This window comes from Artibeus jamaicensis, unplaced genomic scaffold (assembly GCF_021234435.1).
Source record: "Artibeus jamaicensis isolate MK-2021 breed Jamaican fruit bat unplaced genomic scaffold, CSHL_Jam_final contig_700, whole genome shotgun sequence".
Taxonomy (NCBI): domain Eukaryota; kingdom Metazoa; phylum Chordata; class Mammalia; order Chiroptera; family Phyllostomidae; genus Artibeus; species Artibeus jamaicensis.
Genome location: NW_026521930.1, coordinates 13,648,341 through 13,674,304, shown reverse-complemented (window position 1 = coordinate 13,674,304; position 25,964 = coordinate 13,648,341). Strand labels below are relative to the sequence as shown.

At 38.1% G+C, this 25,964-nt stretch overlaps 1 protein-coding gene and 1 pseudogene across 1 annotated transcript in view; one reads left to right on the top strand and one right to left on the bottom strand.

Annotated features, from left to right (window-relative positions):
• RBFOX1 (RNA binding fox-1 homolog 1) overlaps positions 1–25,964 on the bottom strand; it is a 1,505,061-nt gene that overhangs the window by 1,337,098 nt on the left and 141,999 nt on the right. The gene's annotated exons all lie outside the window — the stretch shown is intronic.
• On the top strand, positions 23,679–24,089 carry LOC119047978 (40S ribosomal protein S17-like; annotated as a pseudogene).

Here is a 25,964-nt window from a genome sequence, read left to right as displayed (position 1 = left end):
ATAAAAGACTTAAATATAAGTCATGACACCATAGAAGTTCTAGAGGAAAACATAGGCTGGAAAATTTCAGATATCCCATGTAGCAATATTGTTGCCAATATATCTCCAAGGGCAAGGGAAATAAAGGAAAAAATAAATAAATGGGTCTACATCAAACTAAAAATCTTCTGCATGACTAAATAAAGCATCAAATTGAAAAGAGAACTGACTGGGAGAACATATTTGCCAATGATACGTTGGACAAGGGTTTGATTTCCAAAATATATATAGAACTCATACTACTCAACATCAGAAAGACAATCCAAATAAAAATTGGGCAAAGTCCCGAATAGATACTTCTCCAAGGAGGACATACAGATGGCTCGTACACATATTTAAAAAAAATGTTCAACATCACTAGTCATAGGAGAAATGCAAATTAAAGCCACAATGAGATATCACTTCATACCAGTCAGAATTCAATGGCCATGAATAAATCAACAAACAACGAGTGCTTGTGAGGATGTGGAGAAAAGGAAACCCTAGTGCACTGTTGGTGGGAATGCAGATTGGTGCTGCCACTGTGGAAAACAGTATGGAATTTCCTCAAAAAATTAAAAATGGAACTGCCTTTTGACTCAGCGATTCCACTGTAGTGAATATACACTAAGAATCCCAAATTACCAATTCAAAGAACTTATGCACCCCCATGTTCAAATCAGTGCTATTTACAATAGCCAAGTGCTGGAAACAGCCTAAGTGCCCATCAATAAATGAATGGATCAAAAAACTGGAGTACGTTTACAGAATGAAATACTACACAGCAGAAAGAAAGAAGGAACTCCTATCTTTTATGACAGCATGGATAAAACTGGAATAAGCCAGTCAGTGAAAGATAAATACCATATGATCTCACATATAAGAGGAATCTAGAGAACAAAATAAACCAAGGAACTAAATAGAATCACAGACATAGAAACATGGAACAGACTGAAAATGACCAGTGGGAAGGGGGGAGGGGAATAATTGTGGAAAGAAGGGGAAGGGACTAGACAAAGAACATGTATGAATGACTTATGGACATGGACAATAGTGTGGGAATTGACAGTGGGAGCTGGAGGTGGGATGGGTGGAGGAGGGCAAAGGGGACAACTGTTCAAGTCCTTTTCCCATTTTCTAATTGGGTTGGGTGTCTTCTTAGAGTGGAGTCGTGTAAGTTCTTTGTATATTTTAGAGATTAAACCTTTGTCTGAGGTATCATTGGCAAATATGTACAAACACTTCTCCAAGGAGGACATACAGAACATTCAGAGACACATGAAGAGATGCTCAATATCATTAGCTATCAGAGAGATGCAAATTAAAACCACAATGAGATACCACTTTACACCAGTCAGGATGGCTATCATAAACAAAGCAACAAACAACAAATGTTGGAGGGGTTGTGGGGAAACGGGGTCCTTAGTTCACTGTTGGTGGGAGTGCAGACTGGTACAACCATTATGGAAAACAGTATGGATTTTTCTCAGAAAAATAAAAATCGACCTGCCTTTTGACCCAGCAATTCCACTGCTAGGATTATATCCTAAGAATCCTAAAACATCAATATCAAAGAACCTATGCACCACAATGTTCATAGCAGCACAATTTACAATAGCCAAGAGTTGGAAGCAACCTAGGTGCCCATCAGTAAATGAATGGATCCAAAAATTGTGGTACATATACACAATGGAATTCTATGCTGCAGAGAGAAGGAAGGAGCTACTACCCTTTGCAACAACATGGATGGAACTGGAAAGCATTATGCTGAGTGAAATAGGCCAGGTGCTGAAAGACAAATACCATATGATCTCACCTTTAACAGGAAGCTAAACAACAAAACAAACAAGTAAGCAGGAAAAAAAAAACCAAAAAAACAAAGACACTGAAATAGAGAACAAGGGGATAGTGACCAGAGGGGGAGAAGGAAGGGAAGTTAAGGGGAAAAAGGGGGAGGGGATTTGAAGGAACAAATAGGAAGGACACAGGGACGAGAACAAAGGGGGGGAGGAAATGGGAGGGAGGTGGGGAGCAAGGGGCAGGGGAGGCTGGGATGGGAAAAATAGACAAAAAACTGTACTTGAAAAATAACTAAATAAAATTTAAAAAAAAAAAGGGACAACTGTAATAGAATAACAATAAAAATGATTTTTGAAAATAGTCAAGAAGGAAGCCATGAAGCTGAGATGGAGAGTAACTGGAACAGAGCAGGAGCCAACAGAGAGGGCCCTTTGAAGAGGTGACATTTTAGTGGATCCCTAATGGATGAGAGGAAACAAACCTGGCAGAGTGCAGGAAAGAGTGGTCCAGGCAGAAGAAACAGCACGCACATTATGCTGGCAGCAGGAAGGATCTTGGCTTGCTCATAAAGCTGAAAGGAAGCCAGCAACCCTGGAGTACAGAGAGCCAGGGGATAGAGACAAAGAGATTGAAGGGCTACGCAAGGAGTGTTTTCCTAGGCAGGCTTGGCCCATGTCTTAAAAAAAATGCCAATTTTTTACATCAATTTTTTAATACTTTTGAGATTCACCTTCTGTTCTCAAATTAAGGTAAATGGTGACTGGCCACTTCTATTTTCTGTAATTTATATTACCAGACTCTATTCTTGACACATGAAAGAAGCCTGTTATTCTCAGGTCAATTGGCTATAGGAGTGAATACTTGGTTGATTCAGGTATATCTGCCATCTTGTCAGAGACTGGTATGATCTCTGAGGCTCTTCCTCAAAGACAAATGCAGAATATTTGTTAATATCCATTACTTTATGCTTAAACCAAACAAAAACTGGTAGGCAGAAAAATGCATAAAGAAATAAGAGAACCAAGGCATACTGTTTTCAATTTTTATTCAAAGAAAAACACAAAGAAAACTGCCTATCAATGATGTGTGGTGTCAAAAGAAGCAATACAAATGAAATATTATGGAAAGTCACTGCCTTTCGTGTCAATGCCAGATCAGAACTGTATACCAAGGGTACCTGGTGCTATTTAATTCAGAGTAACCATAAATCTGGAGACTGCAGAAACATCTGACAACAGTTAAAGATGTTTTGTAAATGTGCATACATATTTATAAACATGGCAGCAGACGCTGAGGAACAGAATAAGTGTGCTTCCCCTAAAGTCATCTGAAAGTCAAAAAATACCATTAATTACTTTGTCACAACAACCTTGTTCAATTTCATCTCAGGTGACTTATCAGCTTTGATACAGAACTGAAATTTTAATACCAAATTGCAACCAGTGACAGAGGCAGCATACCTTAAAACACAGAGCTTCTTCCCTTTCTTCTAGGCAACATTAAGCTAATCTGCCCTGACAGAAGAGGACTCTTCGGAACTAGCTAGCAAGTCGCCCAAATATGAAGCAGTAACCCAAATGTCAATTACTTTTCCAGTAGTAGACAAATTGCTAGCACACTAATGCAATTTAAGCCCAATAATTAGATAACAGGACTACAGAGAGGGCCTGGTGACAGAGCTTCTGAGATAATAGAATCTAGTGTCCTACTTCTTAAATATTAACATCATTCTGTCTCAGTCAATCGGTTTATGGTAATTTAAAAAAAGGGCAAAGCAAATTCCTTTTATTGCTAATAATATTGTGCTATTGCAGAGTTAGCTTTGAAGGTTAACAATCTATGGGGTCAAAACTTAATCATGTGTTATTGTGTCTTTATGCATTTTACTTTCATCTCTTTCTTTTGGAATGCTCTCTTTATGGGAAGCCAAGGGTTTATGAGAAACACACATGTATGTGTGAACCCACATGCACAAGCACACACACAATGCACTGACAATAGGCAACCATCATCAAATGAGACCATCCAACTCAATTAACAAGACAACTGTAAACAAATCAACCCCTGATAGCACATACATTCCACAATCTCAACTTGATCATCTTTGTTTCTCCTTATAAATGCCTCATTTTAAGGACATTATATGCCTACAAATTTGTCTCAGAAGTCATGTGCTCTCCCCTCCCATCATGTGATGCTCATACTTTTAAAAGATACATGTTTATTGATTTTAGAGAGAGGCGGGAGGAGGGAGGAAAGCAGGGGAGTAGGGGAGAGAGAGATCAATGTGAGAGAGAAATATTGATTGGTTGACTCCCGTGCCTTCCCCAGTTGAGAATTGAACCTGCAACCTAGATATGTGCCTTAACTGGGAATCAAACGCAAAACCTTTTGGTGTATGGGACAATGCTCCAAATAAGCCACATGGCCAGGGCTGTAATGCTCATACTATTATGCTTAGATTTAAACACTTTGTAGAATATTAGTTCCAATTTCAGTTAAACAGTGACTTGATCTGTTTTGGGTAGTTGGATGGATTTTGTTATTTTTATTAAATGAATTTTTAAGTGCCTTATGGATTCTGAAGCTTCTGGAATGTTATAGAATAAACCAGAATGAAAGTGAATTCCCCAAGACATACTCTTCAGTGTTTTTAGTAATATGGCTGAATGAGTGCTCAGATGAGCTGATGTTGAACTGGTTCAACACAAAATCATGAAATGACTCAATTCAAGACCAAATTCTGTTTCCCTATTTTCTCAACTGTATAAAGAGAGAAATTAAAGCTTTTAAAACTTCCTTTAAAGAGAATTCAATATTAAATGAGATAGGTGGCTGGGGAGATCTACAGGTTGAGTATCACTAGCATTCACAGTAATAGGAATAACTGGGGGTTCCTCATGTCTAGTAAAAGCTTTATACACTATAAGAAAAAACAAACAGCTGATACAAAAATAAAATTACATGTGTCATTTTGAATGGTGGCATGGCAGCCATTCATGACAAAAATAGAAATAACAGTGTTGATGCCACATAGAGAGTTAATTTCTTTCTGAGTGTATATGCACAGATCAGGGACAGGCAGGTATCATGACAGGTAAAATAAACTAATCCAACTGAAAGACCATTAGGCATTACCTCAAGAAATCTCTGGAATTATAGGCTGACTTATCTGTGAAACTTCTTTTGTCTTACATTCTTGAGCAAAGTCCTTCCCCAAGCAACCAGGGTCCTCCTTTGTAAAACAAGGAGAATAAATTGAATAACCTCAAAACTTTCTTTAAGACTGATGATAAGATCACAGGTAAACATGGAGAACAATGAGTAACTGAATCAGAAGACAGATATCTAAGAGCAATCCAATACGCCCAGACAATTTTTGATTATTAGAATGAATTACCTCAGGAATGGATACAAAAGGTAGGAGACCAGTGGAAACACAGCTCTTAGAAAAGTTAGGCTCTGAATAAATGTGTAAAGCAAAAATATCCAAAGAAATCAAACTTATCTTTTGTTAGCAAGGGGCCACATTGGAAGCAATGTGATATCCAACACAGCCATATATTTCTTCCAACTCAGAACATATTTTTTATCCACATGAGTACAAGATGAAGTGGTTGGCTTGTATTTAAGGTCATGGGGAAAACATAGGCATTCTTGGTCACATGTAATACTCTAAGATACTCACAATGGGGAACTGTACCTCCAGTACTTACCTCCATCTCATGCTCACTGTGAGGCATAGTCAGGTCTACTATAAGGCTTGTTTTGAAAACAAGTGTGCATTCCAATGAATGGATATAGCAGGAAACAATTTGAGTATAATGTGGACTTCACATTTACATATGCTTGATTTCATCTGTGAAAACCACTAAGTTAGCACCAAAAAGTCCACTCAGATGAAATGAGCTGTGCAGAAATACACACAAAAACACACACTTCAAACACTTACCTGCTACCTCAATTCACAGTGTGTGTTATGAATCACACCTATCCACAACTGCACAACTGGTGTCACAATTTTCAGGTCACTCTCTTTTCTTGTCTCTTCACAATAACTTATGAGCCATAGGCCTTCTGATGCCCATCTCTACCAGAAAATTTCTGGTCTTATTCAAGGTAAAGTTATATATTTTTGTAGCATTTGTAGATTTTAATCATTTAACACACATAAAACTATGCTGGTTTGTGCATGTGTGTCACCTTGTGTCACTGATAAAGTTGCCTATTCCTCATTTTTCCCATAAGCCCAGTTTTTGTTGTATGATTTTGGCACTGTGCAGTGATTTATAGGAACACAGATGTCTGTTATAGCATAACTGATGGTATATATGTTCTCGTTAAGAGAAAGGGCAGGTGGAGTCACCACATCATTTGATTTTCTTCTCTCTCTTTCTCACATCTAATTAATCTACCCAAAAGGTTTTTCAAACTGCCTCCTGTAGGAGTATGCAAAGACAAGATCAAGCAAAGGGCATTAGCAAAGGAATGTAGAAAAATCAACCAAACTCTTGGGAGGATTCTGACTGTTCTTGAGGTAGCTTCATATATATATATATATGGCATTCAGTTTTCCATAAGTATCTTGTAGCCTTATGCTTATTCACCATCTATAAGAATCAAGGTACTCCCTAAGATAACAGAAATAATTTGTCTTCCCTTCACGTGGTACCCTCACAGAAGCTCACTGCCAGCATCACCAAACATCTTCACTTGTGTTTTCCAAATAGTGCCATCTCTGGCCCTGGATATCTGAACTGACCCATGCTATTTGTCCAAGATCAAGACTCCTGGGCAGTTGGGTGTTGGTGGACACTCAAGCAATGGTTTATGGCTATGCTCAAGAGTGTTTGCACAGTCCAGGACATAACTGGTATGTTTTCTTCTAGCCTTGATAACCCTCTGATAGGTAGCTGTAGCTAAGGGTATTGGCAGAGCAGTGTACAAATATGTTGTGCTAGCAAGCATCCTATACAAGAAAAGAAATGTGCAGTGAGCCCAAAGTTCCTATTTACTTCTTTGCTAGTTTTCGCAGAAGACACACATCCAGGCCACATCTCTCCCCTCAATAGTTTGAAATGCACAGTGCCAGGTGAATATGTAGACAACTTAAGTGATCTGCATCAGGTGAGTATTACTTAGTTAATTCAAATCCATTACACTATTACAGAGATTAAAGACCTTTTGGTCCAACATGCTAGAAAAGCAATAAATCTGAATTAGATCTACCATTTTAGTCACTCAGGATTAGACCTTTTGGTGATGTGATCCATTAATGTGCTTAAAATCTATTGATTCATCCTAGAAAGACACAATTTAAACTCAGAAGTCACAAAATGAACTTTCCATTAAGTTTGGGAGACTATGGTCACAGCTCATTTGACTTTTATGAACTAGAAAATGTGATGTAGACCACAATGGCATTCTATTAGGGGAAATCATGCATTTAACCATGTAGCAAAATACTGTAGTCAATTATGTGAACACACACCTATTTTACACATGGCTGGTTCTCTGACTTTAAATTATCAAGGATGGGCATTTAGCTTGCTTTAAGGAGTATTTACTTCCAAGTAAAAGATCTGTGATAAAACTTAGTTCCAAAGGTAACTGAATACTTTTCATTTATATTAATTATTTAAATAAGAAAGTGGAATTGAACATAGAAACCTTTGCTGTATTTGCTTCTTTCCCTTGGAAAAGAAAACATGTGATCCATTTATGCTTTATAAATGAATGTGTATATATGTATGTATTACATATATACATATATACATACATACATATATACACACACATACATATGTATGTATGTATGTATGTATATTATTCTATCAAGGAGAGAATAAAAACTCAATCAGAAGCAGATTTTGAGACTCATATGTCAGCCTGGAAAACATAATGATAATATAAAAAGAAGGTGACAATAGAGAAAAGTAAAAACTATTTAGATAAAGTTTAGTTTCCCTGTTCTAGTGTTCATCTTGATGGTGTACTCTATAAACACTATTTTCTCTCAATATAATTTTATTTATATTAGTATTATGCTTAAGCCAGACTATATTAATACCAGACTCATTATTATTCAATATTTTACCAAGAGTATACTTTAGTACCAAATATAATTCAAAAAAGTTCTACATTGAATCCATCATAACCAACTCATAACTGTGACAGTTTTCTCCCAAGTTTCTAGTCACAAAACCTTGACTATTTAAAAGCCTAAAATGCTATAAATTATCTAGTCCAAATACCTCATTTCCAGAAGGTAAGTCCCACAAGAATAAAGTGACATGCTTAAGGTCACACAGTTCCACAAAGACAGCCCACCATGAAAGCATTCAATGTCCTCTATTTCAACCTCTTTAAACATCTCCCTCTATTTTTTAAAAATAAGATCTCCCTTGGGCTTCATTCATAAAGACATAAACAAAACAAGTTACCTCATGAACATGTTTGGAGATTGTTCTTATCTATATGTTTTCTCCTTCAATTTATCTTGTTAGGCCTTGCTTCTTATTCTTTCTTTTCTACCCAAGTTAACTTTTTTCCTTCTGCACAGTTCATGCCCTTTTTCTGGCTCTCACCCTGAATGTGTGTCTAAAGCCCAAAGAAAATCAGTGCTGTAACTTTTAGTCCCACTATCATCCTGTGTCAACCAAACAGGTTGATTCTGCTTTTCTATCACTGCTACTATAGTATTTTATCTTTGCAGGAAATAGGGAAGCCAGGTTAAGATCAAGAAAAATAAAGTAGTTTACAGGAATAAATTAGGAATTCTGCTCCAGAGGAGCAGGGATAATAGAGAGGTCTGCAACATGGGTAAGCCAAGTGCATGTGTGATTTTCTAAGACAGAGGAGGCAGGACAGATTAAGGTGGTGCAGGCAGGGGGTGATTGTTGCCTTCATTTTTAGACATAATGAATGAGTTATGTCCATAAGATATTCATGCCAGCGGGACCATTGGAAATATGTTCAATGAACTATGAGTCTCAAGATCAGAAGAAACATTTTTCTGATGTGGTAGAAATAATATTTTGGGAAGCCATCAAAAAATACTTGGGGTTGAAGACATGGATTGTGTGAAGTAAAAAGAAGTGAAACCATAAAGAATGTCCACATTTTTAAACATGCATTCATTTACTTGACACTATTTCCAAAGTTCCCAATGTGAGGCTTTATAGTTCTTCTTAAATTAATGATCAGGTGTATTTTTTCAACTAATAAATTTAATTTATAGTTGAGATGGGTAAATATGTTATTTTTTTCTCCTCTGACCCCACTCTTATGCACAACAATGTCAAGAAAAGCATATGGTATATGCCTTCAAAAATGTTGCTGGATAGTGTTAAACATGATTTTAGCTTTTGGAATCCAGTCTAGGCAGTAAACAAAGATGACTTCAATGTAGAAAATGCAATAAAAGACAGGACAGGGTAGGAAATCAATGTTTCCATTTGTAAGAATAAAGAAAAAAAGATGAACCAGACATTATTAGCATGATATATAAGCACTGCATAGCCCCATTTATATCACTTGTATTAAGGATAAATTGCCTGAATAAATTCTATTATTCTAAGAAATAGCACAAATAACAAGCTGACAGCATCAGGAAAAAGTGAAAATAATAATGTTGATATTGCTGAAATTGTATGTTATTTCTCTATTTTCAGTTGCATAGATCTGGTTAGGCAATAATTCAAATTTGGCAGTGGGTTCAGCTTTTAAAGTAACATTCATGTATCCAAATTGAAATCTTTCAGAATGGGAAACTAATTATTTATTATTAATAATAGCCTGGACTTATTTTCTACCACATTTCATGCAATATGCTGAATACTTCACATAAATTATTTGAAACACTCACAAAAAAGTGAAAGATAGCTGTTGTCATACTTACATTATAAATTACAGAACTGGAGCCATATTAAGCCACATACTCCAAATAACACACTAGTAATTTAGAATAAACAAAAAATTAAAATATAGCTTTCTTTAACACAGTGGCAACAAAGTATAAGCTTTGGAATCTTGGCTTCAAACTTCTGATCTACCATATAGAGCTAAGTTACCTTAAATGGCTTAATCGATGCTTTTGAGGTTCATTTTCCTTATCTGACAAAGGGGACAATAATTTCTACCACATAGAGTGCTTTTGACCATTAAATGAGAATGTATGCAAAGTACTTAACACGATGTCAGGACCAAGTAAGTGCTCAAAAAATGGTAGTTGGTGGTTATGAGAAAAGAGATGAAAGAAACCCAGACAGTGGTCAGGACCTTGGAAAGCGACTTTGCTTACTCGAGAACACCAGAAGAAATCAACAGAGGATAGAACATTGAGAACAAGGAAGAAATTTGTAGTGTCAAACCTAATACAGAGGATAAAAAAGAAAAAGACTCCAATCTAACAAAGAAATATGAAGTTAAAATTGTAAGAGTTAAGGTAAATCTCAGATAGTTGTTGGTCAAATCTCAGATAGTTGTTGACTACAAATCAAAATGTTTTTTAATCATTTTTATTGTTATTCCATTACATTGTCTCAATTTTCCCCCTTTGCCCTCCTCTGCCCATCCCACCACCCACTTCCACAATCAATTCCCACACTGTTGTTCATGTCCTTGGGTCATTCATACATGTTCTTTGACTAGTCCCTTCCCCTTCTTTCCACTAAACACTTGCCGTGTGCCCAAGTCACTGTTAAATGCTTCACCTGCCTTATTATGTTTCTTCTTCATTTCTTGAGGCAGAGCATATGACTATCCTTGCTTTGCAAATAATGAAATTGAAGTTCTCTGTGTTAGGTGACTTTTTCTGGGTCATTCAACCAATAATGGTGATGTCTGCCTCCCCTCCTGATCTTACATGGCTCCTATTTCTAGACTACATTTCCTATTATCCTTCTCACTGAAATTTTTAAAAGAATATGCATATTGAGCTGTGTCAAAATTCTTAACTCCCAGGAAAAGATCATCTGATGAACCAGCCACATTCTGGGCTTTCCTCAATCTGACCAGCTATTGCCAGGGAGGAGATCTTTAATCTATCTGGAGACTCAGTAAAGCCTTGGATGAGGTTTTCTGATAGGTGAGAAGGTGGGCTGGATGTACTCCCTCACCAACAGTATTCAATAGCTTTGAAATCATTCAATCCATTACAGAGAGGAAAATCTTAAGGATATAAATTAAAATGGCTTTAATTATATTTCCTCATTGAACAAAGACAAACATTTCACATTTCAAATAATAAGATAAACATTTCATAGCCATCAGATGAATGCAACCTTTCCTGGCTATCAGTTCCAATGAATGAAGTGGGGACCTTTAATTGAATTTAGCTAAGACATATTGTTTAAAGATTGCTTTTCTCTTATAAAATATGAGCTGAAGCCTAATGAAAATACTTTCTATTAATGATAATAAATAATGTTCACTGAAAGCTTTTAATGCATCAGACCCCGTGCTAAACACTTCATATATATAATTTAATAATCCCAGCTACCTCACAAGATAGGTAGTATTATCATTCCTGATTTATATATGACAAAACAGAGTCTAGAACACATATCCAGATTTATCCAGTTAGTACATGGTAGAATTGAGACATGGATTTCGGTCTCTACCATCATCTGTCTAAAATTTGGGTACCAGACAGTTTCTGCTATTAATTATAGTAGATATAGAAGATGTCTAATGGCAGTTTTCACTAAAGATACCAGTTACTCATCTTACCGGGTGTTCCTGCAGAAGACAAAATGCCAAGTCTATTGCCAGCCCACTCATCAGTCATCTACCAATACCAATTTGACATGACATGGGTAAGAGCACAGCCATCCCTCAACTAATAGAGCAGAGTGTCCCAGAGGCTGGTCCTGAGATGTGTTCTAGGCAAATCCCATGGCATTAAATAGAACTAACATCATTTAACTTAAATTGCAATGCGGAAGAAAACATAGAGGCTCAATAGTGATTGATATGGAAGAGAGAGCAGGAGGTAGATTCAGTAAATGTTGAATTCTTCAATGCTGGAAAAACATGCCTGAAAGTAATATAAATGTTATTGTCCACTGCCCTTCTTCCTCAATCCACTGGATGCTATTTAATGCCAGTTTGTCTCAATAAGCATTTACAGAATTCCATGTCTGAGATGAATTCTTTTACTAGTTACCACTTACTAGTCAGCTCAGCAATAGCTTAATTAAAGCCTATTCTTCCCTACCCAAATCATGAGGTTTTATCATAAGGTTATAATATGATTCAAAAGAACATTCTCAGAAGCAAGATTCATGATACCTGTATACCAGGGTCATGAACTTCCATAACAATTTTGCTAAGTCATGAAAACTCTTTAGCATGAGTTTCACTTTGTTAAAGAAATGAAAACAGCCCTGGCTGGTGTAGCTCAGTGGATTGAGCACGGGCCTACGAACCAGAGTATCGCGGTTCGATTCCCAGTCAGGGCACATGCCTGGGTTGCAGGCCAGTTCCCAGCAGGGGACTCAAGAGAGGCAACCACACATTGATGTTTCTCTCCCACTCTTTCTCCTTCCCTTCCCCTCTCTCTAAATATAAATAAATAAAATATTTTAAAAAAAAGAAATGAAAACATTCTTTACCAACCTCTAAAGCACTGTAAAGGCATCAGAAATTATATTTTGGACTGTATAAAATGTTACAGATTACTCATGTGTTCTTACCCTTATTTCCAGCAACGATGTATTTTTCTGAGCAATATTAGTTTTTACTCTATCCAATGAAGTATGTGTTAAATGGTACATCTATAACTTTACAACATATAGGTAATCTTAAAGTGGAGCATGGTTAATATCTTCTACCATGATATACTTGCTGTAATGCTGTGCTGTGTGCTGCCCCTAAATTCTCAAGAGTGACTCAAAGTCAAAGTCTGGCCTCATTTGCCAGTGAATGTAAATGTCATCCCTCCCCCTCCTCTGGTAATAAATTCTTCTGCAATAGAAAAGTTGAAACAGTAGGTTATCATAATTACAGGCACCATGATAGCAGGAAGACAACATTAACAGCTAATTAATAGGATATTTTCAGGTAATGCTCCACTTGAAAATCCTGCCCGGTATTCAGCTCACCAGTGGAGGTGACTCCAGTTTAACTCATGCTTGTATCAGATGAGAAAACACAGGCACATTTTTCAATCCAACCAGGCTGTCTGTTTAGAAGATGCTACAGAACTGATTAATGACAGAAAGCAAAAAGGAACTGCTCTGACTGTGGCTGTCAAGGTCAAATGCATGATTAGACAAAACCAGGAGAGCCAGGGAAGTTGCCCAGTCTGGATTTAGGCTGCTGGCCTCCCATTTTGGCTGAAGCCACTGATGTGTTGTCATTCCCTCTTGTTTCCAGTCATACCACACACAAGATGGAGAAGCATATGGCACCTTCCCCCACTTGGAGTAAATGTGGGCTTTAATTTAAGCTTTAAGCCTTTTAGAGTCCTTTGCCAGCAAGATGAAATATATAAGCCATGCTATTCTGAGCAACATATTTTCTGCAGTATGCCTTGCATCCATGGTCCAATAAGTTTGAGGGTAGGACCAATAGCAACTAAGTCAAGTCACATCTTTTACAGAGAAAAATGAAAGGTATGTGTTCCCCAAAATGTTAGGCAAGTAATAATAATAATAACAACAACAACATCATCAACTCTTCACCACGTGCTTATATGTTACAGGCACAGTACTGAGAGATTTATATACATCTTCTCCTTTAAACTTCATTACAACCCCATGGGGTAAGTCCTTTTTAATATCCTAATATTCTGAAAGAAGAAACAAAAGCTTAGAAAATCAAGTTACTTGCTCCAGGTTTGCCTGTCAGTTGCACAAACCCAGATTCAAACAAAGGCAATAGGACTCCAGAGTCTTCACACCTGACATCAGCATATACTGTGATACTATATACTGTATAGTATATACACTATACATACACATATATACTGAACATTGCTGTATGTATACTGGGTACTGAACATTAATCTTTAGTTTTGGTTATAGTATACTAACTTGTGAACTCAATACCACTAAATGAGACATCAGAGCAAGGCAGACTCATTCAAATGACTGCCCTCACTCATTCATTTATGCAAACACTTATTGAACATCTATAGAACCTGAAGTGGAGCGGTAGGGACTAGGGACTTCACACACATATATTACAGGTCTGGGTAGTAAAGAATAAACAGGTCCGTGTCCTAGAACTGTTGTAATGGCTCTTACTTGCTCCTTTGACTTTGAGCAAAAAAAAAAATAAAAGTATACATATATACATACACTCATACACATATACATTTATCAACTCACAAAATATTACTCTCATTAACTTCACATAAAAAAGGTCATGAAATAATCAGGTTTTTGGTGAAATGTATGAGCTCTAGGAGTGAGATTTTCTTAATCACAACTAGAGAGACAAAATCCTGGGGAACAAATGAAATAAGCTTCTAATTAATGCAAACTGTTCTTTGTAACTACTTCTAAGAGTACCAGGTCATGGTTTAAAATGCCCCCAACACTTCAAGCAGGTAGGCCAGCCATCTCCCTGTGCTTTGAGTGTTCTGACACCTAGGCCATCTCCCCAGCTTTGGCAAGCATGATGACTACAAATAGATGAATGGCCACAGAGCCCTGGATGCAAGGTCAGAACCACTGGTACCACCACATGTCACTCTGCTTGCTTAATCCCCCTCCCTCAGGCCCCAAGCATGCCTTTCTGCTGGCAAGGATAGCAGACACTATTTGGAAGTGGTTGAGAGAATCAACTGTGCTAACTACACTTTTTCCTGTGGGCAATTCAAAAATAAATAGACAATGAAGGGGGGAGGGAGAGACAGAGAGCATGCACACACTAAAGCAAGATTTCCTCCAAATTCGGTCTTGCCACAGGGGCATCAGAGCATTTTGGGGAGATGATTATTAAACTCTCATGTTCCTAAATCCCACACAGACTTGTATGCCAGAATGAGATGGGGGCCTAGAATATGCATTTTAGCACATGCAAAAAGTGATTCATTTACACATGAAAATACGAGCATAACTGGCTAATTAATGCACATAATTCTCCTGAAAGGGCTAAACCACAATTACCCTGAGCAACCAAAGAGTGCCCTATGACTGTGGCAACTCTGCATTAGCAACTGAGAAGTTTATTTTAAGTTGGCAAAATAGGCACTTGTGAACCAGCACATGAGATGGTTTCCCGATGCAGGCAACAGAGACCCATTTCCAGCTTCGTTGCAGGCCCTGTGTTTCCATCCACCTCTGCTATGGGTTTCATCCCCAGTGCTTATTATATTCGGTTCTATAACATTTGCTATAAAAGCATTCATTGTAATACCCATCTGACAGCTGCCGGTAAACAAAACAACTGCATGACAACAGATGGAAAATGGCACCATTCGGTGGCATTGAATGTCACAGGTAGTCTTCGGAGGTCATCTAAAACCACATAGGATGCAGAAGACTCCTAGATTCTGTGCCAAGGTCCACAGTAGGTTAGATAAATAAAGGCGTTCAATTATTTCAGAATTGACTAGCTTCATTTTGCATTGTGCTTGGGGTCTCATTTGGTTTTGGTTCACCAAATTTCCTCTCAATCTCTTTTATTCTGGATCCCTCAGTAAAAGAAAATCAAACTGTTCTTTTAGCCCAATAATGTTTGGTAATGCAAAATTGATATATTTGGCTAAAAATGGACTGTATGTGCTTCTAGTCTTGGCATTGGGGAAGTTTGCAATGTCTGATTTGCATTTAAAGATAAGAATGATGCAGGCAGACCATAATACTATGTTCCTTATATATATAATTTCCTCCACTTCATGCCGTGTGGTCTCATTACTTCCAAGATTTCTTCATTCACAGCTTTATAGTTTTAATTTAGTTACTGAAGTTGATAGCACTCTGATAGCTGAGAAACAAGGAGTGAGCAGAAAATATAAACAGGGACAAAATATATCGATCTTTATTTTGTTTTTCTCATAGCCAAAGATTTCAGAGATCATATGCCTTTTTTCTTTGTCTGAAGTAGACAATAACATCAGGGAAGGAATTACCAGCCTGGTTTATAAAGACTGCATTTTGTGTTTAACCATCTTTTTTATTTTTATTTTTCTGGCTAAAATCAATAGTGGCAGATACATTTGTTCTCAAACCTTTAATTAGTTCTTGGTCTTTGGGAGTAAAAACTTTATTTCTTATTGCAGAAAATTAGACAAATAGAAGGAAGCATAAAAATAAATCACCCACAGTCTGCCTCCTTGAGATAAACTCTGTTGGTGTATTTCATTCTGGATGTCTGTGTGTGTATAAAAAATACACATATAATCTGAACTATTCCCAGTATGCCATAAAAATATTTTCAACATATGTGGGCCTGATATATATATATATACACACACACACACACACACTCCCATACACACCTACAGGAACACACACAAAACCCTTAATATGAGTAATATCATATGAGGTTCCACACCCAGACAAGGAAAGCTGCTCAATCTTGGTGTATGCCAAACATTAGTTAATGTTATCCTCCTCTTTCCCTCCTTATCTGCACCTTCCACTACTACCTACTACACTATCATAGCCAAGCAAGGGGTATCTTACCTCCTTCCATCTCAGTTCCCAGTGGTACCTCCTGTGTCCTGACTGACCCATAGCTCTGATGAATATAAACAGTGCCTAACTGACCTACTTTGTTTCCATTTGGTCTTCTCCAATCTGTCTTCCAGAGGGCCAGAGGTATTGTCTAAATGCATGTGGGATCTAATTATCCCTCCGTTTAGACATTCCTAAGCCCTCCCCATCCCACCACCACTATTTAAGGTGGCTAAGAAGATGCTGGGCCTCTGACTCCTGCCATTCCTTTCCAACTCACTCCTTTCACCTCCAGACAGGGCCTTTCTCCAGAGTCTCAGCTCGCTTGCATCTGGATTGTTGTATATGCTATCATTTTAGCCTAAGCCATCATTCCTCTTCTCCTCTTCCCTCTTTTCATTGACTAAACCAACTCCTCTCTCCACTATAACTCCTGCTCCAATCCCAAGTTACTTCCTTAAAAATGAAGAATTCTTTCTTTGACCTCCTATAGGTAGCTCCACAGCATCCTGTTTCTCCCATTAAAGCAATTAGGGGGAAAGTATGAGAATGGTTTTTTTACTTTATTTTCTTAACACTTTTAAAATTTATTTTTAGAGAGAGGTAAAAGGAGGGAGAAAGAGAGGGAGGGAAACATCAGTGTATGATTGCCTTTTGAGCATCCCCTACCAGGGACCTGGCTTGCAACCCAGGCATGTGCCCTGACTGGTAATTGAACCAGTGACCCTTTAGTTTTCAGGCCAGCTCTCAATCCACTGAGCCAACCCAGCTAGGACAAGAATGGCTTTTTAATTGTGAATTTGTCATAGAGGTGTCTCTCTGATATACCACTGCACCCTCCCAACCTAGTCCATAATAACTGATGTTTAAAAGCATGCTAAATGGATATTAAATCAATATAGTTCACCTGTATCACTTAATAGAGAAGTAGAACTGCAAAAATAATCAATGACTTGCTAGGATTTTCCCAACTCAGAGCCCATTGCACACCAGCGCTATCCCACATTTACCGGGTGTTCTGCCCTAACCTAATATCGAGCATGTGGAACACTGACCTGTTCCTCCATTTACCTTTCACTCCCCATCAGCACTAATAGTGCCACATTTGCTGTCCTCATTCTTGACACAACGTCAGCATCATCTCCAGACATGCACTTGCTATGGCAGCTTCCATCATCCTTCTTGACTTCAGTCTTTCCTCACACTGATCCATAATCCATCCAAACATAACCTTATGACAGGGTCCACATCAAGACCCATCTCTTCATAGCTCTGCCTTCAACATCAAAGTAGATGCAAGCTCTAGTTCTGTTCCTGGACCTCACAATTCTCTACTCACTTTCTCCACCAGAATCATATCTTTTCTCTTTTACTGAGCAAATATCTTTAGAGACCCTCATGGATAATGCCTTTGTCCTTGTACCCTTGCCTCTGCACCTAACAGCCCCTGTATGCACCCTTCCCTTTAGATTTCTCTTTGACAACTCATACCCTCTGCTTCTTCAAACTCGGTCCAAGTTCCCTTGTATAGAACAATTATCCCATAACATCACAATCTAGCCCTGGTTCTTCACTCAATGTGCTTTTTTAATGAATTAATCTATAAATGAGTGGATTTTAGACCTACCACAATAACCAATAAACTATAAAAAGCATTTCACCACATTTGATTTCTAAGGCATTGTTCTGTCCTGGCTACTAGATCTCAGACAAAATGAGTGCATATAAAAACACAATCTTGTCAGAACAAATATTTTTCAAGTCCTCTGGGAGACCCTCTTCCTTCCACTACAAGGAACAAATATCCAAGGAAGACATGGAATTAATAATGCCAGAGCAATGCAACATCGACTTTAAGTCACAGCTATTTAGGCCAGAAAGAATAGGTGGGTCTGCTCTCCACAGCTCTGAGGAAAACGCATCCTGTCACCCCATCTGAAAGGCAACTGTCTTCCATGGTTTAGGATGCCAAGGGAAGACCTAAACCTTCTCCCGCCCCCACTCTCATGTTCATTAACCATACCATTATTATATATATTTTAAAAGATTAAATTATATCTATAAATGTATGTTTTAAAATAATAGCAATAGCTCACAGTCTTTCCACAAGTTTTATTTCCTATGACAATATAGACTAAAACAATATAAAAATGTATGTTGATTAGGGTACGATAATATATTTTATTTACATAATTATTAGGAAGTTTTAAAATGTTCAGTGTGGCCCAGGCCAGGGTGGTTCAGTTGGTCGGAGCATCAGCCTATTAAACTGAAAAGTCACAGGTTAGATTCCCAGTCAGGGCACATGCCTACATTGTGAGTTTGATCTCCAGTTGAGATGCAAATGGAAGGCAACCAACTGATGTTTCTCTCTCACATCAGTCTTTCTCTTTCTCTCTCTGTCTCCCCCGTCTTCTCTCTAAAATCAATAAACATATTTTTTCAATTAAAATGTTCAGTGTGAATTGTCACTTGACACAATCATCCCCAGCCCCCTATTTGCAAACACTACCTTATTTTGTTGAGAACTAGGATGGGATGGAAAGAGGCAGGCTGAAGTTAGGAAAACAAGGTGCAGGTTTGCATTGTGCTGGTGAGTACTCAGGTGGCCTTAGCCTCTCTGAACTTCCATTTCTTCATTGTAAAATGGGGATAATCAGCTCATTGTCAGGATTGAATGCCTTGTGACAGGATAAGATCACCCAGAATGTGGACAGAAGGTAAGCCTTAATAAAGTGAATTTAGCAGAAAAATGGAAGGAGAAAAAATGATAGCAAGTATAGGCAAGTTTTATTTTGGGGTTTTGTATAAAGAAGATTAGAGAAACAGGGTGACAGATGGAAGGGAAGTGGAGTCACAGGGGATTTTTTTCCTTTCACTTTGCATATATTATAGCATGTGCACATGGTGATGGGTGTGATCTTGCCCTGTCTAAAGGTGTCAAATACCATCGCTAAGTCAGAGAGTCCTAAATGTGTACCTTTATATGAAACATCTTCCTGATCCTCCAGACTCAAAGAACCAACTGTCTCCTGGATGTCTCTCCTTAGAACTCCAATGGGCACCTCATGCTGAATCAGTCCAAACATGAACTCCCAATACCTCCCCCTTCTTTATTTCTCTCTTCTTCCCTCTTTCCCTCCTTGACAATCTGCTCCTCTTGCAATTCATCTTGAAAATAGCACTTCAATTTTCCAAATGCTCAGGCTGTAATTCTTGTAGTAACCATTGGATCCTCTGTCTTTGGCACATCACAGTCAATCCACTACCTAAGCATCCTGTTTTTGCTTTTGAAATACATCAAACTCTGACCGGTTCTTACTCCTGCATTACTACCAACCTGCTCATATCTCCCCTGGATGTCTGTAATACTCCCTAACCCCCAAGCTAGGCTCCGTGCCTTGACCTTACCCCACATCTCTTCTCCACCCAACTTCCAGAGTGTTTCTTTCAAAATGTGCATTATGTCATGCTGCCCTCTGCTCAGTATCCTCCAATGGCTTGCTGTCTCGCTCAAAGCAAATCCTCGGTGCGTCCCATGACCTTGAGAGACCTACATGCTCTAGCTCCTGCTAACTCTGTGATGCCATATATTACTATTCTCACCTCTCTCATAACCACCACTCTAGCCATACCAAACTCCTTACTGTGAATGTGACAAACAATATCCAGCCAAGTGTCTTTGCCCTAGCTGTTCCTCTGTCTGGTTCTCCCAGATATCCACATGGAACTCTTCCTCACCACTTTCGGGTTTCTATTCAAATGTCACATCTCAGAGATGCAATGCCAGAGCTCCATGCAAAAAAGCATCCCTCACCCAATGTATCATGTCGTATTCTCCTTACCTCGTTTTCTTTTTCTCTTTTTTAAATTCTTTATTTGTTTATTTTTAGAGAGAGGGGAAAGGAAGGGGAAAGGGAGACAAACATCAATTGTAGTTGCCTCTCACACACCCCCTACTGGGGACCTGGCCCACACCCCATGCATGTACCTCAACTGGGAATTGAACTGGTGACCCTTTGGTTCACAGGCTGGTACTCAATCCACTGAGCCACACCAGCAAGGGCTGTTTTATTTTTCTTCATGTCCATTGCATTATATGTCATTTCTCCTTATGTATATATCTGGGTCCTTCCCCATATCCCCATTCCTGGCAGAACATAATTTTCTGAAAAGAATTTTGTTTATGCTTGCCTTTATGTTACATATTAAATTTCTAAAAGACTGCCAAGAATTTAGTAAGTGCTTAATAATATTAGCCAGTGAATTAATATATATAATCTGATATTTCTGGGTTTCTTTCCCTGCATCTCTCACTAATAAATTAATATAAACAAATTTCAATAAAATAGCATTATTTCATGGCTAAATAAAACTACATTAAGAGATTTATTCAGATATTTTTTAGAACTTACTCTATTTTTAACAAGCTAATATTTTCATTAAAAAACAATCACATAAAAATAGGGCCTCACTATAGTCACATGTTTCCATAGGAATATAGAAGAAATAAGTTAAAGGCTGTGCTATTTAACTACAACCTTTCCTAAATGCCCATAGGTGATCAGAAAATCCAATATAATCAGCCTTTGTTACAATAAACATTATTTTAAAGTAATAGTTAAAGTCATGCTGTGCTATTTAGGTTTAAATGAGTTAAAAAAACTTACATGTTTAATGATAAAATGAATGGCTAAGTAAACATTAGATCAATTCAATACAACATTATGCAACAATTAAAATAATAATTGGAAGAAGGTAGACTTACGAAGAATGTTTATAGGTTGAAAACAGTAAAAAATGAATGCATGTTATTATTTGAGTATGTAAACATATATCCATAGAGATATAAGCATAACTTTAAAAAATCATTGTAGGTTGGTAGTATTATAAGTGGGCCTTTCCACTTATTCTAAAATGACTGTGCTATATTATATTATGTCAATTAAGAAGTGATACTTTGTATAAGTGAAAGAGAATAGAGCAGGGAAAAAGAACAACACTGAATTAAAAGCCAATAACTATTCCAGTCCATAATCTTTCAATCACTTACTTAAAACAACACATGTTATACAAGTTATTCATCACTTCTTTGTCCAAGTATTCTTTTCTACAGAGTAAGGATAATAATGTAATACAATTTCCAAAGAGTATGAGCGGCAAAAGCAATGCTCCATTGTCATCAAATGTCCTCACATTCCTCCTGAGCATAGGAGGTCTGCATTACTCAGCCTCCCTTGCATCTGACAGGACCATGTGATTGAGCTCAAGCCAATGCATTGTGATAAAAAATGCTACAAAGCACTTCCAGGAAACATTCCACATAAGTGTTAATGTTCTCTCCCCCTAGTCATGGGGCTTGAACCAGAATATTCAAAGATAATGAAGCCACAGCTAGAAGGAGCCTAGACCCAGAGAAAAACCCAATGAGAACAAGAAATAAGTCTTAATTATGTGACACAATTAATACATTGTGGGTTGACTGCATGCTGCTGATGTTGGCTCCTGTCTTAGTCTGTTTGGGTTGCTTTAACAAAAATACCATAGACTGGGTAGCTCATAAACAACAGAAATTTATGTATTACAGTTCAACAAGCTGGGTAGTACAAGATCATTGTGCTGGCATATGCAGTATCTGATGGGAGCCCGCATCCTCTTTAACGACCATCTTTTCACTGTAACCTCATCATGGTGGAAGGAAAGGGAGGTTTCTCAGGCCTCTTTTTGTAAGAGCTCCAGGTTCATGACCTAAGCACCTCCTACAGGTGATCCTGTACTACAGGTGCTCCACCTCCTCATACTATTACCTTAGGAAAACTTTGCAGGCAACCCAAAATGTTCCACAATGAAACTACTAACATAAAAATGTGGGGATTTTTCTTACTTGCAGGAATAAATAAATTCAGAGGCCATGATGATGATTTTAAATAAGGTCTTCTATTGTGTTGTGCCTTTGGCTGGATGACAAGATGCAAATGTACATTAACAGTGGTTGGGACAACCAGCTATGGCTCAGTGAGGAGGCCAGCAAATCCTCCCTTTAAAAACATCACACTACAAAGCTAGACAAAATCAACCCTCCATCCAAATTTTCAGCACTCTAAAAATCAGCCAAATACATCCAATAATCTGGAAGTATTTACTTTAAAAATTACTGAGCTTCAGGTAAAGAGGGTGGGAATCTTTGGTGTCCCAGACAGACAGTGTTCCCACTCCTAGCGAGCATGAAGGCTCAGCCTGGGTGGGCTTGCTGTGAGTCCCAACAGCTTTGCTGCCATGGTCAGATGGGTTCACTTAATTTGGAGAGGAAAGCAGTGACTATATTCAACAGTATCATTAGCAGAAGTGATATTCTTCTTGGTGGTGGAAAAGTGGGGAAAGCCCATGGCATAAGTGGCATGAGGTTGTAGTTGGGCAAATATATTCCAAATTGAGACCATGTACAGCTTCAGTGGAGAGTGGAAAGGTCCTAAGCTAGGCACACATTTCTGACCAATCCTAAGGCAGTGCACAGATGAAAATGTGATACTGAAGGGCCCACCAAGTGTAAATACTTGGGAAGACTTGCAAATGGCCTGAACACTGGATACACTTCCCTACACGTACATAGACCCATTGACAGAAAACAGGAGCCTTCTTACTGTTCTAAGTGTTCAAACATAGCCTTAGCTCCATTTTTTGCTGGCCGTTCAGCTACACAGACGGTGGAGAAAGCCCTTGGAAACCAAGATTAAAAACAAAAGAAAACATTGGAAAAATGACAATAATAATAAAAACTGAACAAAGGCATACGTGGCCACCTACCAGGGGGAAACAAATTTCACAGTTCTAGCCAAGACAAGTTTACAAACAAAGATACAAACAACAAAGGCAGCAACAATAATAACCACCTGGGGATAATGTTGTCTAAATATCTACCTTTCAACAAAAAAAATTATGAGACATGCAAAAAAAATAAAAAATTGTGGCCAATATTTAACACAAAAAAACAGTCACTAGACACCATCTCTGTATGTCAGCAGATATTGGATTTAGCAGACAAAGCCTTCAAAAATTATTACAAGTATGGCTAAAGAACTAAAGAAAAAATGTTAAGAATTAAAATATGCAAATGATTAATAAAAATTTAAATAAAGAATAAAATTTAAAGGGTCATAGGAATACTATGTACAATTGTGTAGCTAAGACTTAGATAACCTATGTTTCCTCTTTCACCAGGGACCCACCAAGATGGGTCATGTTTGCACCAAGACCATGAGGAAGGCAGCTCGAGTCACCATGGAGAAGTACCACACTCTCCTGGGCAATGACTTTCACACCAACAAGTGTGTATGCAGGAGATTGCCATAATCCCCAGCAAGAAGCACCAAAACAAGAGAGTGGGCTGTATCACACATCTGATGAGGTGGATTCACAAAGTCCCCGTGAGAGGAATCTGGATCCAATGAGCTGCAGGAAGAGGAGAGAGAGGGGAGAGATAATTATGCTCCTGAGGTCTCAGTTGTGGGTCAGGAGATCATTGAAGTTGATCCTGATACTAAGGAGATGCTGAAGCTCTTGGACGTTGGCAGCCTGTCCAACCTGCAGGTCACTCAGCCTACAGTAGGAATGAATTTCAAAACACCATGTGGAGCTGTTTGAATCCTTCTACTGTGCTGTAATATTATCAATAAGCCACTGACAACCAATAAAAAATTAGATAATCAAGATAAAAATGAAAAATTCCTAGAAAGACACAAACTATAAAATCAAGAAAAATAGAAAACCTGAATAGACCAATAGCAAAAAAAGAAATTGTTAGTGAGCACAAAACTTCCCACAAAGAAACACCCAGAACCAGATGGCTCCACTGGTGAACTTTACCAAAATTTTAAAGAAGAATTAACATCAACACTTCTAAATCTCTTAAGAAAGAATAGAAAATGAAGCAATACAGCTTAACTCACTTAGTAAGCCCGGTGTTATTACTCTGAAATCAAACCAGAAGAAAAGCATTATAAGAAATAATGCTACAGACCAACATCTATTATAAATATGGATGCAAAAAAATTCTCAAGAAAATATGACCAAACTAAATCCAGCAACACAAGAAAATAATTTCAACCATAACGTACAAAAATGTAATGTAGTAATAATAGAATTAAGGACAAAACCACATGTTCATCTCAATAGATGCAGGAAAGATTTTGACAAACACCTACAGCTAGTATCATACAAAATGGTAAAACCCAATAAGCTGCTCCCAAACTCCCGACCTACAGAAACTATGAGTGATAATAAATGTCTCTGATTTAATAGATTAAGTTTTGAGTTAATTTACTTCACAATAGGTATCTACAAATAATAGCAACAATAACACCAAAGAAGGTGAGAAAGAGGAGGAGGATGACAACCAGTAGCAACAGCAGCAGTAGTTATAGTTGTTGTTGTAGGAGTAGTTGTTGTCATACAGCCTCTGAGCTGGAAGGGCTCTGAGGCAGGACTCCAAACTGACATGAGGGTTGATGTGAGGCTCAGCCAGTAAAGGGTGGCCCATGTCCAAGGCATCAGAGGGCCCCAGAACAGGGTCAGGTCTCCAACACTTAGATTCTTCCCAAGATCACAATTTGTCCAACATAGGACCAAGCCTACCTGAAAAGATTAAATGGCCCTAGCTGTGGGCACAAGTAACATGGAGAGGGGATCCAGCCTCCCAGGAAGTGAAGTGGAAGGACCACCAAAGTCAACACCTGTTCTCAAGATGTCTGCATCACAATTACAGAGTCTGGTAACCTCAGGCTTGAACAGTTTAAGGAGGAAACAACCCCCATGTAGCCCCTTCGTCCTCTAACACATCCAAGAGTTATCCAACTATTGCTTTAGGGGGCACCTTGCTGTCTCTGGGTTCCTAGATTCCTGACCACTTGCACCCTCTTTGTAGTAAGACAGCTGCTCTCCAGTGCTCTTCTCACCCACCTGCCTTTATCTCTTACCAAAGCCCAACCCTTGAGGCCCTCCAAATGGCTTGTTGGCACAGTCTACCTCTATTTCCTCTTTCCTTCCCAATATGAGCAATTTATGTTCTGAATGAGATACTTTAGCCCTTAATTTTTTATAGTTTTGGCCCTCTTTTGGGGAAAGTACTCGATTATAAGAGCTTGGGCCTCCTCATGACAGAAAATGTCAATCTGCATCTACTCTACTTTCAGTCACAAGTGAAAATAGACAAGCCATTGCTAAAGATATAAAGTAAGGTTAAATTTAAGAGTTATATAAGTAAATACAGATAAAAGTCTTAAAGGACTACACTAAAAGGGAGATGAGATGACCACTAGGATCCCCCCAACTCAAAGATTCGAGGTTCATAAGAACCTTGTTTAATACAAGGACATCTGAGATAAATACATTCCCACTGTTACATTGTTTCAAAAATATGCCTTTATTTGCAGAAAGCCGTTTATAATGGGAATTCTAAGCATATGTAGAAAATACTTAATAAATACTTAATTTCCTGAATCCCTAGATATGGAGAGCAAA